The 16,434-nt window shown below is 37.6% G+C and overlaps 2 pseudogenes across 2 annotated transcripts in view; one reads left to right on the top strand and one right to left on the bottom strand.

The window, feature by feature from the left end:
* Positions 1–5,921, bottom strand: part of LOC309857361 (large ribosomal subunit protein eL43 pseudogene) — a 38,607-nt pseudogene extending 32,686 nt beyond the window's left edge. The window contains exon 1 of the transcript in view: positions 5,741–5,921. The product of the transcript in view is annotated as a large ribosomal subunit protein eL43 pseudogene (transcript). The remainder of the gene's footprint in view (positions 1–5,740) is intronic.
* Positions 5,922–6,281: 360 nt separating this feature from the next.
* Positions 6,282–15,732, top strand: LOC309857374 (large ribosomal subunit protein eL15 pseudogene; annotated as a pseudogene). The gene is made up of 2 exons: positions 6,282–6,305; positions 15,231–15,732. The product of its transcript is annotated as a large ribosomal subunit protein eL15 pseudogene (transcript).
* Positions 15,733–16,434: the final 702 nt, after the last annotated feature.

The raw sequence follows: 16,434 nt of genomic DNA, 5'->3' as shown, positions 1-16,434 counted from the left end.
TAGCAAAGCTTTAAGAGCTTTCTCTACTTGTTAATTCCTAGTTTCTCTCCTCCTATTTTCTCTTAAACCCATTTCCGCCAGTGTTAACTATACTATTCCTGATCTGTCCTCATTGAAGTCACCAATGACCTCCACATTGCTAATTGGCATTTCTTAGTCCTTGTCTAATTGCACTGTCAGTAGTACTGATAACTGCTATCAGTAGTAGTATTTGATCACTCCCTCATCCTTGATTTATTTGCTTCACAAGGTTTCCAGGATATGATGTTCTTTTACTTTTTTTCTTACCTCACTGGCACCTACTTCTTAGTCTCTTTCACTTACTTTACTCTTCTCTTTTTCCTCTTAACTTTTACTGACTTTAGTTTACTCTTCTCTTTTTCCCCTTAACTTAAAACTTTTTTAAGAAAATATCACAGTAAAAAAGGTGGCTGTTTTTCTTTTGATGCACAGTTCTGTGAATTTTAACATGTAAATAGATTTGTGTAACTGGTACCATAATCAAGATATAGAACAATTCCATCACCTCCAAAGCATCCTTCATGTTATCCCTTGTATAATCACAACTTAGAAGTCACCTGGAACTACTGTTCTCCATCATTATAATTTTGTCTTTTTGAGAACATTATGCGGTGTATAACCTTTCTAGAATGGCTTCTTTTATTCAACATAATGTATTTTCTCTGAAATGTTACATGTATCTATTGTTTGTTTCTTCTTATTGCTAACTAGTATCGTTTGTGTGGATGTACCACAATTTGTTTATCCATTTGCCTGTTAAAGGACATTTAGGTTGTTTCCAGTTTGCGTTGTTTTTGGCAATTATGAGCAGAACTGTTATATACGTTGATAACCAGGTTTTCATTTCCCTAGGGAGAAATCCCAGGAGGAGGACTGCTCAGTAATTAAGTATATATTTAGCTTTGTAAGAAACTGCAAAATACTTTTCCAGAGTGCCTGTACCATTTGGCATTCCCACCATCAACACATGAAACTCCCACTTGTTATGTATCCTCACCAGTACTTAGTATTGTTAATATTTTTAAATTTTATCCATTCTCATTAGTATGTGGTAATATCTCATCATAGTTTTAATTTATATTTCTCTAAGGGCTAATAAAGTCAGCATCTTTACTTGTGGTTACTTGCTATTTGCATATTTTCTTAGAGAGGTATCCAAATCTTTTGCCTATTTTTGAATTGAGTTGTTTTTTCATTGTGGTTTTGAGAGTTCATTATGTATTCTGCATGTAGGTCCTTTGTTGGATATGTGTTTTGCAAATATTTTCTCCCTCCCTGTGTCTTGTTTTTGCATCTTTTTAGTGACATCTTTGGTAGACCAAAAAAAAAATTTTTTTTAAGATTTTTATTTATTTGACAGACAGAGTCACAATTAGGCAGAGAGGCAGGCAGAGAGAGAGGAAGGGAAGCAGGCTCCCTGCTGAGCAGAGAACCTGATGCAGGGCTCGATCCCAGGACCCTGGGATCCTGACCTGAGCCGAAGGCAGAGGCTTTAACCCATTGAGCCACCCAGGCCCCAACAACAGAGATTTTTTTTTTAACATTAATGAAATCCAACTTATTGGTTTCTTTTTATGTATTGTACTTTTGGTGACATATCTAAAAACTCTCTGTGTAACTCGAGGTCACAAAGATTTTTAATGTTTCATTCTAAAAATTTTATACTTCCACATTTTACATTTAGTCTATAATCCATTTTGAATTATTTTTGTACAAAAAGTGAAGTTTAGGTCAATATTCTTTTTTTTTCTTTCATATAGATGTTCAGTATCTAACCCTGTATGTTGAAAATACTATTCTTTTTTTTTTAAAGATTTTATTTATTTATTTGACAGACAGAGATCACAAGTAGGCTGAGAGGCAGGCAGAGAGAGAGAGGGAAGCAGGGTCCCTGCTGAGCAGAGAGCCCAATGTGGGGCTCGATTCCAGGACCCTGGGATCATGACCTGAGTTGAAGGCAGAGGCTTTGACCCACTGAGCCACCCAGATGCCCCGAAAATACTATTCTTATTTCATTGAATTCCTTTCGCATATTTGTCAAAAATCAATTGACTGTATTTGCGTGGATCTATTTCCAGATTCTCTGTTCTGTTTCATTGATTTATAGGTTTATCCCATTACCTTGCTGTCTTGATTACTGTATTTATAGGAAGTCTTTTTTTTTTTTTTTAAGGTTTTATCTATTAGAGAGGGGGAGAGAGAGAGCATGCGCACGCATGAGCAGAGGGGAGGGGCAAAGGGAGAGGGAGAAGCAGATTCCCCACTGAGCAAGGAACCTGATGTGGAACTCAGTCCCAAGACTCTGGGATAAGGACCTGAGCTGAAGCAGACACTTAACTGACTGAGCCACCCAGGCACTCTATTTATAGTAAGTCTTCAAATCAGTTAGTTTGATTTTTCTAACTTTATTATCTTTCAGAATTATTTTGGCTTTTCTAGTTCCTTTTAGAATTGGATTGTCTAAATTAAAAAAAAATTCTGCTGAATTTGACTGGTATTATATTAAACCTATATATCAATTTTGGGAAAATTGAAGTCTTTTCTATGTTGAGTCTTCTGTCTATGAATAGAATAGGTATGTCTATTTAGGTCTTTTTGAATTTCTTTCATCACTCTTTTGTAATTTCCAGCATATAGATCCTGTATATGTTTTGTTAGACTCATATTTACATATTTTACCTTTTTTGAAGTTTTTATAATTGGTTATTTTTAAAAATTTCAGTTTCCATTTATACATTGCTAGTATAAGGAAATATTTAATTATGTATGTTCACCTGTAACCAACTCCTTGCTATATGCAGTTATTAGTTCTAGGAGATTTTATTTTTATATTCCTTGGGACTTTCTATATAGACAGTCATGTAATCTTTGAGAAGTGATAATTGTATTTCCTCCTTTTCAATATGTAGGCCTTATATTACTTTTTCTTGCCATGTGGCACCAGCTAAGATTTCCAGGATGATACTGAGTAGCAGTGGTGAAAGTATATACTTGCTTTATTCTGGGTCTTAGGGAAGGCATTGAATCCTTGATCAGCTAGGATGATATTGGCTGGAGAGTTTCTGTAGATAATACCTTTTATCAGGTTGAGGAAATTTCCTTCTATTCCTAGTTTGCTAAGAGTATTTTTTGTAACTTTTCTTTCCCATTTTTAAAAAAGATTTTATTTATTTATTTGTCAGAGAGCACAAGCAGGGGCAGTGGCAGGCAGAGAGAGAAGCAGGCTACTCACTGAGCAAGGAGTCTGAGTGGGATTCAATTTCAGGACCTGGGGATCATGACCTGAGCTGAAGGCAGACTTCTTCTTATTTTCTTTTCTTTTTTTTTTTTAAATTTTTATTTATCTATTTGACAGAGAGAGAGAGAGAGACAGCAAGAGAGGGAATACAAGCAGAGGGAGTGGGAAAGGGAGAAGCAGGGTTCCTGCCAAACATGGAGCCCGATGACATGCGGTGCTCCATCCCAGGACCCTGGGATCATGACCCTAGCTGAAGGCAGATGCTTAACAACTGAGCCACCCAGGCGCTCCTAAAGGCAGACTCTTAACCAGCTGAGCCACTCAAACTCTTGAGTCCTAAGAGTTTCTTTTTAACTTATTTTTTAAAATCACAAATGGATGTTAATGTTTTGTCAAGATGTTTTTTCTGTATCTGTTCATAGGATCATATTTTAAAATATAGATCATTAATATGGTAGATTACATAGATTGATTTTCAAATATTGAGCCAGCTTCACATTTGTAGGACAAAGCCAACTTTGTCGTCGTGTGTTATTCTGGATTCAGTATGCAGACACTTTGATGAGAATTCTTGTGTTTGTGATCATGAGGAATATTAGCCTCTTGTTTTCTTCTCTCCTTCTTTTCCTTCTCTTTCCTTATTTTGTTTATCTGTTTTTGTCTGGTTTTAGTACCAGGGGAGTGCTGGCCTCATAACAAGTGTTGGAATTGTTTCTTCTACTTCTCTTTTCTGGAAGAAATTCTATAAAACTGGCATTATTTTTTTCTTTAAATGTTTGGAAGATTTTGCCTGTGAAACCATCTGTTCTTGGGAGATTCATTTTTCAGAAGAATTTTATTTATTTATTTTTTGGGTGGGGGTGAGGAATAGGGGGCAGAGGGAGAGAGAGGGAGAATCTTAGGCAGTCTCCATGCTCAGCACAGGGCCTGTGTTGGGGCTTGTTCTCAGAATTGTGAGATCATTACCTGAGCTGAAATCTAGGCAGCTGCTTAACTGACTGATCCACCCAGGTGCCCCCAGAAGAATTTTTAACTGCACATTTAATTTCTTTAATAAATATGGAACTATTTAGATTACCTATTTTAATGTCTGGTGAGTTTTGGTAGTTTGAGTTTTTGAGAGATTCATTTAATCCAGTTTATTGGATTTGTGTGTGTAGTTTTATCTCTATTCTTCATAATCCTTTTAATGTCTACATGGTCTGTAGTGGTATTACCCCTTTCATTCCTAAAATTGGTAATTTGTGTCTTCTCTTTTTTTCTGCCAGTCTTGGTAGAGATTTATCTTTTTTATTAATTTTCTAGAGAGCCAGCTTTTGGCTTGAATGATTTTTCTCTATTCTGTTTTCAAATTCTTAAAAAGTTTGGAGATTTTCCCATTATGTGTTTTTTTTTCATATTTAGTTGAAGTATAGTTGCCATATAATAGTATATTATTAGTTTCAGGTATACAACATAGTGATTTGACAATTACAGTTGATCTTTCAACAACCTGAGAATTAGGGGTACCACCAACCTCTGCACAAATATCCACTTAAAGCTTTTGACTTTTCTAAAACTTGACTACTAATAGCCTACTGTTGACTGCAGGCCTTACTGATAATATAAATAGCTGATTAACATATATTTTATATATGTATTATATCTTATATTAGGACTGAGCCACCCAGGTGCCCCATTGTTACATTTTTTAAAAAACCAGTTACCAGGGTCGCCTGAGTGACTCAGTGGGTTAAGCTTCTGCCTTCCACTCAGGTCATGGTCTCAGGGTCCTGGGATCGAGCTCCGCATTGGACTTCCTGCTCAGCAGGGAGCCTGCTTCCCCCCTCTCTCTGCCTGCTGCTCTGCCTACTTGTGATCTTTCTGTCAAATAAATAAATAGAATCTTAAAAAAAAAAACAAAACAGTTACCTGTGATGATAGGTGATACAGTTTCCCCAATTTGGAGGGGGTGGAGGGAGATGTTTTATACTGTATGTTAATCTTGAAAGTAGTTTTAAAACAGTAAGAAAACCAACACATTATTAATTTTTTATTAAATATCACTCACCTTATGCTTGTGTAAGTATAGACTATTTCCATACAAGTCTTACCCATGACAATTGTTCCGTGTAATGACTACTTAGGCATTGCTGCTAACACAAAACCATCTCATACAGTTCCTTCTTTTTTTTTTTTTTTTTTAAGAGTTTATTTATTCATTTGACAGAGAGAGACACAGTGAGAGAAGGAACACAAGCAGGGGAAGTGAGAGAGGGAGAAACAGGCTTCCCGAGGCACAGGGAGCCTGACGCAGGGCTCGATCCCAGGACCCTGGGATCCTGACCTGAGTGAAGGCAGATGCCTAACGACTGAGGCACCCAGGTGCTCCTCATACGGTTCTTTCTGTACAGTTATTAGATGTTCACGCAAAGAAACACACATACACAACAAATAAGTTTATCAATTGTACGGCATGATGATTATTTACTATTCATTAACTGGAATAGTGGATCATCATAAAGGCCTTTATTTTCATCTTCATGTTGAGTAGGCTGAGGAGAAAGAGGAGGAAGTGTTGGTCTTGCTGTCTCAGGGGTGGCAGAAGAGGTGGAGGAGGTGGAGGAGGTCGGGGAGGGGGCAGGAGAGGTATGACACTTGGTATAACTTTATAGAAATACATCGTAATTTCTGTCTGACTTTTTGCTTTTTCATTTTTCTAAAAATGTTTCTATATAGTACCACTCCTTTTTCCACCATTTGCTTTATTTCAGTGCTTGTATCCTACAAGGGTCCGTGACATAAATGAAATCAAAGCTGGCCCTTCAGCCAAATTGTCTAACTTTAGTTTGTTTTCTGGAACTGCTTCTTCTACATCTTCTTCCTCATTGTCTGGCACCGGTTCAGTAGCACTCATCTCCATTAAGTTACCTTTTGTTAATTCCTCTTGTGTGGTGTCACATAGCTCTTGAATTTCTCCAAGAAACATATTTTGAAACTCTTCACATGCCACCCCCCCAACCTTTTCTTTTTTGCCATATCCATGATTTCGTTGATTGGCCCTGTCGTAAATTCTGTGAAGTCATGCACAAGATCTAGACATAGTTTTCTCCAGAAGAATTTATTGTTTTGGGCTTGATGCCTTTCATGGCTTTTTCTGTAACAACAATGGCATTTTCAGTGGTGTAATCCTTCCACACTTTCATGCTGTTCTTTCTATTGGGGTTCTCTTCCCTCGTGTTGACAATCTTTTCCATAGGATACTATGCATAACAAGTCTTAAAGGTCCTTATGACCCCTAATCCAGAGGCTGTATTAGAGATGTTGTATTTGGGGACAAGTAGACTACTTGGATGCCTTTGGTGTTGAACTCATAGGGTTTTTGTTGACCATGGGCATTGTCCAATATCAGAAGAACTTTAAAAGGCAGTCCCTTACTAGTAAGGGACTTCTTGACTTAAGGGATAAAATATTGATGCAGCCAGTCCAGAAAAAGGGTTTTCCTGTCCAGCCTTCTTGTTGAATAACCAAAAGACTGGCAGCTGGTGTTTATCTTTTCCAACTTCAAGGCCCAGGAGTTAGCGATTTTATAGGTAAGGACAGTTCTGATCATAAACCCAACTGCATTTGTGCAAAATTGTGGAGTTAGCCTATCTCTTCCTGCCTTAAATCCTGGTGCTTGCTTCTCTTTCTAACTTATAAATGTCCTTTGTGGCATTTTTTTCCCCCAGAAAAGGCATGTTGTCTGCATTAAAAACCTTTTCAGGCAGATATCTTTTCTCCTTTGTGATTATTTTAGTGGTGTCTGGGAACTTGTTGCTGCTTCTGTTATCTTGACATTTTTTAGGTAAAACCTCTTTCTAAAATCAAACCATCCTTTGCTGACAATAAATTCTCCAGGTTTAGATCCTTCACTTTCCTTTTGCTTTAGGTTGTCCTATAACGACTTCACTTTTCTGGAATCATGTTAGAGACAGTAGGTATGCCTTTCTTATAGCAGTCCTGCACTCACATAAAAGCTGCATTTTCAGTAGGAGATAAAAAGGTATTTTGCAAGAAGTGCAATGTTTTCGTCCCTGCTGGTATAGCTGCAGCTACAGCTTTATGAATTTCCTTTTCTTTTTTCTACCATGGTCCTTACACTGGATTCATTTACCTTGAAGTGAAAGATAATTGCAGCTGCTGGCCTCAGTCTATGTACATATTAAGCAATTCAACTTTTTCTTAAAACGTCATGACTTTTCTCTGCTTCTTGGTAGCACTTCCAGCATCACTAGTGTTAACTCAAGTTTTATGATACTGCACTAAACACAATGAAAAATATGTTGAGAACCACAAGAAATCACTTTTTACTGCAATACATGCAATTTACTAGAGAAACTGTCACATGTTGTTTTAAGTAGGTGCTTGCAACACCTGAGCTCACCACAAAAGCAACAGGAGGTGGCTATGAAATTATTACAGTAGCACATATGCACTATAGTTAATTTTATGCAGTTATGATGTAATACCATATCTTTACATTTGCTTACATTTCTCTAGACTGCAAATGGCACCATGTATAGTCTGTAAGTGTGTGCTTAAGGTTTGATAAGTTTTAACTTTCTTTCCTTTTAAAAGGTTTTTATTTATTTATTTGGGAGAGAGAGAGTGTACAAGTTTGGAGGGAGGGGCGGAGGGAGAAGGAGGAACAGACTTCCCACTGAGCAGGGAGCCCAACCCAGGGCTCCATCCCAGGACCCCAGGATCTGTAAGCAGATCTGAGCTGAAAGCAGACACTTATTACTTGACTGAGCCACCAAGGTGACCCAGCTTTGATGATTCTTACCACCACTGCTTATTACCACTTACTGCTGTTGTTCCCTTCAGTACTGCCACTGTAGGATTGCCTTGGGGTCTGGGTATGAGAGAATGGAGGAAAGAAAGAAAACATGGGGGATTTTCACACTTCTTGAGTATTAGGAGTTACTGTTCCTGCTCTGAGCCAGAAAAGGGGCTTCTCTTCGAGCTGTCTCTAGGTGTACCCCATTTTTCACATCGGGATTTTTTTGATGTATTAAATTCAGGCTTTAGGATCCTCGAGGGAGGGAAAACCCAGATATGATGGAATTCGGGTCTTCCCCTGTCCACCTGCTAACAAGGACTTTTCAGAGTCCTCAAATACTACTCCTAGCATTCTGTCCAAGGTTTTGTAGTTGCATTCAATAGGAGTGATAGAATGAACTATGCTTACAGCTCCAGAATCCCTATCATTTTGTTTTAACCTATTTCTGTCTATATTTTTTGTGGATTTCTTAAAGGCAGCATATGGTTGGGTCTTACTTTTTTTTTTTTAATTTTTTATTTTTTATAAACATATATTTTTATCCCCAGGGGTACAGGTCTGTGAATCACCAGATTTACACACTTCACAGCACTCACCAAAGCAATACCCTCCCCAATGTCCATAACCCCACCCCCCTTCTCCCAATCCCCCTCCCCCCAGCAACCCTCAGTTTGTTTTGTGAGATTAAGAGTCACTTATGGTTTGTCTCCCTCCCAATTCCATCTTGTTTCATTGATTCTTTCTCTACCCACTTAAGCCCCCATGTTGCATCACCACTTCTTCATATCAGGGAGATCATATGATAGTTGTATTTCTCTGCTTGACTTATTTCGCTAAGCATGATACACTCTAGTTCCATCCATGTTGTCACAAATGGCAAGATTTCATTTCTTTTGACGGCTGCATAGTATTCCATTGTGTATATATACCACATCTTCTTGATCCATTCATCTGTTGATGGACATCTAGGTTCTTTCCATAGTTTGGCTATTGTGGACCTTGCTGCTATAAACATTCGGGTGCACGTGCCCCTTTGGATCACTACGTTTGTAGCTTTAAGATAAATACCCAGTAGTGCAATTGCTGGGTCATAGGGCAGTGGGTCTTACTTTCTTATCCAACCTGATAATCTTTGCCTATTTAGTAGGATATTTAGACCACTTATTCAAGATTATTGATATAGTTGTGATCAAATCTACCAAGTACTATTTGTCCCATCTATTATTTATTCTCTTTTTCTTATTTTCCTGCCTTCTTTTTGGATTAAATATCTTTTATGTTTCCATTTTATCTCCTTTTTTGGTTTATGAGCTATAATTTCTTGTGTGCCTGTCTGAGGGTTTATAGTATACATGAGAGACCAGCAAACTTTTTCCATAAGACCCATATAGTAAATATTTTAGATTTTTTGCACTATACTATCTTTCTCATGACTATTTGACTCTGCCATTGTCATACAAAAGCAGCTAGACACAATATGTAAATGAATGACTCTGGCTTTGTTCCAATAAAACTTTACTTTATTTTAAAGATTTTATTTATTTATTTGACAGAGATCACAAGTAGACAGAGGGGCAGGCAGAGAGAGAGAGAGGGAAGCAGGCTTCCTGCTGAGAGAAAGCCTGATGCGAGCTCGATCCCAGGACCCTGAGATGATGACCTGAGCTGAAGGAAGGGGCTTAACCCACTGAGCCACCCAAGCACCCCATAACTTTATTTATTTATTTTTTAAGATTGTATTTATTTGTTTGTCAGAGAGAGAGAGAGAGCACAAGCAGGGGGAGCGGCAGGCAGAGCAGGCAAATGAGAAGCAGGCAGTCTGAGCAAGAAGCCCAATAGGGACTTGATCCCAGGACCCTGGGATCATGACCTGAGCTGAAGGCAGACAACTTAACCAACTGAGCTACCCAGGTGTCCCTCCAATAAAACTTTATTTTTGAAAATGAGGAGTTGGCCAGATTTGGCCTGCAAATTATAGTTTGCCAACATCTGGTCATATCTTTAATTTTAACACAATCTACTTTCAAGTGATATTATGCTACTTTGCTTGTATAACCTTTCCACAATACACTTCCATTTCTGGGGCGCCTGGGTGTTTTGGTCTATTAAGTTTATGCCTTTGGCTCAGGTCAATCTCTGGGTGCTGGAATCAAAACCCATGTCCTTAGGCTCTCTGCTTAGCAGGGAATCTGCTTCTTCCTCTCCCTCTATCCCGCCCCGCCCCTCCCCGCCATGCTTGCTCTCTCTCTCAAATAAATAAATTAAATCTTTAAAAGAAATACACTTCCATTTCTTCCCTACCAGCCTTTGCAGTATTGTTTTCTTGCTTTTTATATGTGATATAAATTTTATAGAATATGTATAAGTAATATTGCTATTGTTTTTACTTTGAGTAGTCAGTTATATTTTCTGGGATCATGGGATCCCTGGGATCATGACCTGAGCCAAAGGCAGATGCTTAACTGACTGAACCACCCAGGTGCCCCTATTTTCAGGAGATTAAAATAAAAAATGAAGGAAGAGATTATGCTGAGTGAAATAAGTCAAGCGGAGAAAGTCAATCATCATATGGTTTTACTTACTTGTGGAGCTTAAGAAATAACATGGGGGGCATTAGGAGAAGAAAATAATAGTGAGATTGGGGGAAATAGGAGGGGGAGACGAACCATGAGAGACTGTGGACTCTGAGAAACAAACTGAGGGTTTTGGAAGGGAAGGGGCTGGGGGGATAGGTGAGCCTGGTAGTGGGTATTAAGAAGGGCACATATTGCATGGAGCACCAGGTAAAAAAAAAAAAAAAAAAGTAAACTATCTTATCACCCTAAAAATAAATAAATAAATTTATCTACATTGTTACAGTTTCCAGTGCACTTCTGTTTTCGTGTGTGTGTAAATGCAGATTTCCATCTGCTATAATTTTCCTTCTGCCTGAAGGAGTTCATTTAAAACTTTTGCTGCTGCTGAATTCTTTCAGTATTTTTAAGGGTGTGTGAAAGTATTTCACTTTTATTTATTTATTTTTAAAGATTTCATTTAGTCTTTAGAGAGAGAATGCATGAGTGGGGAGAAGGAGAGGGAGAAAGAGAGAATCCCAAGCAGGCTCCATGCTCAGTGTGGAGCCTGATGCAGAACTTAATTTCATAATCTGAGATCATGACTTGAGCCAAAATTAAGAATTGGATGCTCAACCAACTGAGCCACCAGGCGCTCCTCACTCTTATTTGTGAAAGATATATTTTTTTTGGGTGTGAAATCCAAGTTGACAGGCCCACCCAATTTCAGTACTCTAAAGATGTTTCTCCATTCTTTTCTGGCATGCATAGTTTCTGTCAAGAAAGCTGCTGTCATTTTTCTCTTTATTTTTCTGTATATAATATTTCTTTATTTCTCTGACTCATGTTAAGATTCTCTCAGTTAAAGTAACAGCTTTTTTGAGATATAATTGAAATACCATAAAATTCACCTTTTTACTTTTATTTTTTAAAAAATTTTGTTTATTTATTTGACAGACAGAGATCACAAGTAGGCAGAGAGGCAGACAGAGAGAGAGAGGGGGAGGCAGGCTCCCTGCTGACCAGAGAGCCCAATGTGGGGCTTGATCCCAGGACCTTGGGATCATGACCTGAGCTGAAGGCAGAGCCTGTAACCTACTGAGCCACCCAGGTGCCCCAAATTCACCTTTTTAAAATGTATACTGCCTGCCTCTCTGCCTACTTATGATCTCTGTCTGTCAAATAAATAAATAAAATCTTTTAAAAAATAAATAAAATGTATAATTTATTGGGTTTAAGTGTATTCACAAAGGTATACAACCGTCATCACTAATTTTAGAATTTCGTCTCTCAAAAATGAAACCCAGTGCCTATTAGCAGTTACTCTCAGTATTCCCCCACTGGCAACCACTAATCTAATTTCTGTCTCTGTGCATTTTCTTTTCTAGACATGTGATGTTTACGGAGTGATACAGTCTGTGTAGTCTTCTGTGATGGACTTTTTCTTGGCACAGTGTTTTTAAGGCTCATTCATATTATAGCAGTACTTTATTCCTTTTTTGTGTCAAATAATATTCCATTGTATGAATAGATCACATTTGTTTATTCATTCATCAGTTGATGGACATTTAGCTTGTAGCCATTTCTTGGCTTTTATGAATGATTATGCTGTGAACACTTGTATGTAAGTTTTCTTGTGGACATGTGTTTTCATTTCTCTTGGGTGGATACCTAGGAGTAGAATTGCTGGGTGAATATGGTAATTCTGTGCTTAACATTTTCAGAAGTTGCCTATATTTAGAAGCAACTACAGCATTTTAGATTTCCATCAGCATTGTATTAAGTTCCAGTTTCTCCCCATCCTTGTCGATACTCATTATTGTCTGTCTTTTAGTATTTGTCATCCTAGAAAAAAATTAGTCATCCTACTGGGTGTGAAGTGACTGTGATTTTGATTTCTAATGACTAATGATGTTCAGCATCTTCCCATGTACTTATTTCTCCAAAGATAACACAAATATCTGATGTCTATTCAAATCTTATGCTCATTTTTAACATTGACTTGTCTTTTTTTTTTTTTTTTTAAGATTTTACTTATTTTAGAGAGAGAGAGAGAGAGAGCACAAGCAGGGGGAGGGCCAAGGAAGAGGAGAGATAGAATCTCAAGCAGTCTACACCCAGCATGGAGCCCAAGCAGGGTCTGAGATCATGACCTGAGACAAAAATCAAGAGTAGGACATTAACCAACTGAGTTGCCCAGCTCTTGCCTTTTTACTGTTGAGCTGTAAAAGTTCTTTACATATTCTTGGTACATTTTCCTATCAGATATATGATTTACAAAAAATTCTTCCATTCTGAGCCTTGTCTTTTCACTTTCTCAGTGGTATCCTTTGAAGCCAAACGGGTTTTGATTTTGATGAAGTCCATTTACTTATTTTTTTTTTCATTGTTTTTGCTCTTGGTGTTATATCTAAAATATTATTGCCTAACCCAAGGTCACAGAGACTCTTTTGTTTTCCTTTAAGAGTGGTATAGTTTTAGTTCTTGCATTTAAGTCTATGGTCCATTTTGAGTTAATTTTTGTGTATGGCATGAGGATGTAGTTTATAACTTTTTTTTCTTTTGCATGTGACTATCCCATATTCCCAGTATCATTTGTAGAAAAAGATGCTTTTTTCCCCACATTGAATGGTCTTGGCATCCTTGTTGAAGATCAGCTTAGCATAAATATAGAGAGTTGATTTCTATGTTCTCAATTCTGTGCCATTTATATATATGCCTTTATATATTTATATATTCTGTCTTCATGTCAGTATTATACTGTCTTGATTACTATAGCTATATAGTAAATTTTGAAATTGAGAAGTGTGAGTTTTCTAATTTTGTTAGTTTTCAAGATTGTTTTGGCTATTGGGGTGCTTTGCATTTCTGTATGAATTTTAGGATCAGCTTGTTAGTTTCTCCAAAAATGATAGCCAGGATTTTGACAAGTATTACAATGAATATATAGATCAATTTAGGTAGTATTGCCATCTTAACAATACAGGATATAAGCAAAAATCTATTTATACTGCCTTTTGTATTTACCTATATAGTTACCTTTATCACTGCTCTTTTTCTTTGGTTCATTTGAATTAATATCTAGTGTTCTTTCATTTTAGTTCGAAGGACTCCCTCTGCTAGTCTTAACAGATTTGCTAGCAGTGAGTTCTGTTTTTTTGTTTGTTTGTTTGTTTGTTTTTTATCCATGACTGTCTTAATTTCTCCTTCCTTTTTTTATTTAAAAAATTTTTGTTGTGGTAAAATACACATAACATGAAATTTACCAAGGAATTATTTTTAAGTATACAGTTCATTGGTATTAAATACATCCATAATGTTGTATAACTGCCACTACCATACATGTCCATAAATTTTTTCAACTTGTAAAACTGAAACCCTATAATATAATTATGTATTATATATTTATAATATAAACAAAGTTTATATATTATATAATTATAATATAAACAAAGTCCACCATTTCCACCCATCTTTCTAGCTCCTAGCCACTAGTTTTCTTTTCTTTTTTTATTTTTATTTTTAAGATTTTATTTATTTATTTAATAGATAGAGAGAGAGCACAAGTAGGCAGAGTGGCAGGTAGAGGGAGCCCAACGTGGGTCTTAATTCCAGGACTCTGGGATCATGGCCCAAGCTGAAGGCAGCTGCTTAATTGACTGAGCCACCCTTTTTTCTTTCTTTAAAGATTTTATTTATTTATTTATTTGAGAGACAGAGAGAGAGAGAGAATGGGGAGGAGCAGAGGGAAAGGGGGGAAGGGGACTCTGCTGAGTTGGGAGCCCAATTTGCATCTTAATCCTGGGACTCTGAGAACACAATCTCAGCTGAAGGCAGAACTTAACTGACTGAGCCACCTAGGAAACTCCCCACAGTTTTATTTTCTGTCTCTGATTTTGAGTACTTTTAGTATTCCTATTAGTGAAATCATACAGTATTTGTCTTTTTGTCACTGGTTTACTTTGTTTAGCACAATGTCTTCAATCTTCATCTATTTTGTAGCATATCGCAGACTTTAATTCCTTCTTAAGACTGGTTAATATCCCATTGTATGTATATCTACGTTTTGCTTGGTGATTTTTTGCTTGATGGACTCGTGGATCATTTCCATGTTTTAGTTATCATGAATAATACTGCTATGAACATGAGTATACAGATACCCTTTGAGAAGTGCTGGATCATGTGTTTTGTGTTTTTTTTTTTTTTCTCTCTATAAAAGACTCTCTATTTGAGACAGAACTGTTATATAATATGCTAGTTTTGTTTTTAATTTCTTAATTTTTATTTTTTATGTTCCAGGTTTTTATTTAAATTCTAGTTAGGTTAAATACAGTGCAATGTTTTTCAGTAGTAGACCTGAGTTGATTCATCACTTACATATAACACCCAGTGTTCATTACAAGTGCCCTCCTTAATACCCATTACCCATCCCCCATCCACCACTCCTCCAGCAACCCTCAGTTTATTCTCCATAGTTAAGAGTCTTGGGAGAAAGACTCTTTCCTTTCCATCCATTGGCAGCCATCAGCTCAAAGGTAAGCCAAGATGGACACTTAGAAGTACATCCAGGAGCAGTGGAGGAAGAGGACATCTGATGTAATTGCTTTCCTCTCAGGGTGTGCTGCTGATAGTACCCCAGCTTTCTGTCCTCCACAGGGCCCCCTGCCCAACCAAGCCTGATAGAACACGCAGACTGGGTTACAAGGCCAAGCAAGGTTATGTCATACGTCTGATTCATGTGCGACATGATGACCACAAATGCTGAGTTTTAAGGGTGCTACCTATGGCAATCCTGTCCATAATGCTGTTAACCAGCTGAAGTTTGCCCCAAGCCTTCAGTCTGTTGTAGAGGAGTGAGCTGGACACCACTGTGGGACTATGAGAGTCTTGAATTTTTACTGCATTGGTGTAGATTGCATGTACAAATTCTTTGAGGTTATCCTTATTGCTCCATTCCATAAAGCTATCAGAAAAATCCTGACACCCAGTGGATCACCAGACCAGTCCACAAGCACAGGGAGATATGAGGGCTGACATCTGTAGGCTGCAAGAGCCATGGCCTTGGAAAGGGTCACAAGTTCCACCACACTACTGGTGGTTTTCACTGTGAGATATAAGAGAAGACACAATACTTTCCAGCTCTACCGTTACCACTAATATAAGTAATGTTTGTAAAATCCTTACCTAATAAACAATTTAGGATAGTTATGGCTGCTTAAAACTGTTCTTTAATTTGTCTCTTAAAATTTGTCTCTTAAAAGTTATTTGCAGGGGGCGCCTGGGTGCCTCAGTGGGTTAAGCCTCTGCCTTCAGCTCAGGTCATGATCTCAGAGTCCTGGGACCAAGCCCCACATCAGGTTCTCTGCTCAGCTTGGAGCCTGCTTCCCTCTCTCTCTCTGCCTGCCTCTCTACCTACTTGTGATCTCTGTCTGTCAAATAAATAAATAAAATCTTTATAAAAAATTAGTTATCAGCAGATTGTTCCATGAATGCATTGTCAAATTATTAAAGTTAAAGTAAAATAATGTTTAAAGACTATAATTGAGGGGTACCTGTGTGGCTCAGTGGGTTAAAGCCTCTGCCTTCAGCTTGGGGCATGATCCCAGGGTCCTGGGATTGAGCCCCACATTGGGCTCTCTGCTCAGCAGGGAGCCTGCTTCCCTCACTCTCTCTGCCTACTTGTGATCTCTGTCAAATAAATAAATAAAATCTTTAAAAAAAATACTAAGCGATAGTGTATCTTGTTTCTAATAAGATAAATGCTTTTGTCTTTGCTTTATCTTATTAAGGAGTTTATATGTCAGTGTTTAAAATGCCTT

This window comes from Mustela nivalis (genome assembly GCF_964662115.1).
Source record: "Mustela nivalis genome assembly, contig: HAP1_SCAFFOLD_670, whole genome shotgun sequence".
NCBI classification, from domain to species: domain Eukaryota; kingdom Metazoa; phylum Chordata; class Mammalia; order Carnivora; family Mustelidae; genus Mustela; species Mustela nivalis.
Note: the sequence above shows the minus strand (reverse complement) of the source record. Positions and strands in the feature narration are given on the sequence as shown.